The sequence below is a fragment of the Poecilia latipinna genome, unplaced genomic scaffold (genome assembly GCF_001443285.1).
Source record: "Poecilia latipinna isolate Pla-1442-1.1 unplaced genomic scaffold, P_latipinna-1.0 Scaffold54, whole genome shotgun sequence".
NCBI lineage: Eukaryota > Metazoa > Chordata > Actinopteri > Cyprinodontiformes > Poeciliidae > Poecilia > Poecilia latipinna.
The window spans coordinates 978,970-980,233 of NW_015112670.1; the positions used below are offsets into that span (position 1 = coordinate 978,970).

General features: G+C 35.4%; 1 protein-coding gene across 1 annotated transcript in view; it reads left to right on the forward strand.

The window, feature by feature from the left end:
* The first annotated feature begins 117 nt into the window (after positions 1-117).
* The window catches only part of LOC106960533 (B-cell receptor CD22-like), a 20,451-nt gene continuing 19,304 nt past the window's right edge, over positions 118-1,264 (forward strand). The window contains exon 1 of the mRNA XM_015053677.1: positions 118-287. The gene's annotated coding sequence lies outside the window, so the exon portion shown is untranslated. The remainder of the gene's footprint in view (positions 288-1,264) is intronic.

A 1,264-nucleotide genomic window follows, 5' to 3' on the forward strand; every position in this document is an offset into this window, starting at 1 on the left:
AGAGGAAGAAGATGGTGCTGTTTAAAACTACTGGTGAGGAAGTTTATGTCGTATTTCTCAACTATTAAATTACTTCCTCATTTTTTAGGTGAGTTGCTAATGCTTCAAAAAATGTAAACCTAGTCTAGGCTCTACTGACTGTTAGAAGACATACGGTAAGTGTTGTCTCTTGGTAATGTATGCGGTTTCAAACAAATGAGCAGTGTTTACTTCGTCTACATGGACTGAATTGATTGTGTAAAACCTTCTGATGGACCGATAAGGAGCTGCAAAAGTTCTGGTAAAAGGTGAGACATTTACATTTCAAATTGTAAAACTTTCATGCCATTTGTCTATTGGGTTTTTGGGGATATGTCTTTTTAATTATTGAAATAAACATGTCTTATGCATGTAGATAAAGTAAAACAAGAAAAAAAATGCCAGTTAAATATACTGCCTTAAATATTTAACAAATATTTTTAAACAATCCAGTTAGAAAACTCCTGTTTATTTTTCAAATCTGGCCACACATTTTTCTGACATGTTGAAATGAAAGTGTAAGTTGATGCTTTTGCTTCTTTTTTTCTTCCCTTGTTCTTTCATTTTATTTTTACTTTATCACAAGCTTTTTAATGATAGCGTAGAAACAGTAGCAGCTTAAAGAAATGTTTTTTCTAGTACACTTGCTAAAGTCCCAAAGCCTTAGAAATAACTTTACCACTGGACACCAATGCCAGTTTTGTTTGAGTAGCTTTTATTTTCCCTTATAAAACATAATTTGAAAATGTACTACCGTGATATGTATTGTGAGATTTAATAAAAGGGAAACAAAACAATGCTAATACTATGTTTAATGGAAAGGATATATGAAACAAGATTTAAGAGATTCATGACTGACTGCAAGCTTTGGTGAAAGCCTTACATAAATTATTTAAAAAGTAAAAAGCAGCCTAAGTAGGGAGACCCAGACTTCCCTATCCCCAGTCACTTTTGCCAGCAACTCCAATTTAGGAACAGTACCCACTTAACTGCAGACACAGCACCAATCTATCTATCGATCTCCTGCTTCATTTTCCTTCAGACTTGAACAAAACAACAAGCTACTTAAACTTAACTAAACCAGAGAAGGGACTCTACTCTTCACCGCCTCAAGACCATGGCCTCAGATTTGGAGGTACTGACATTCATTTCAGAGGATTCGCACTCGGCTGCAAACTGCTCTACTAGATCCATCCATCCATCCATCCATCCATCCATCCATCCATCCATCCATCCATCCATCCAT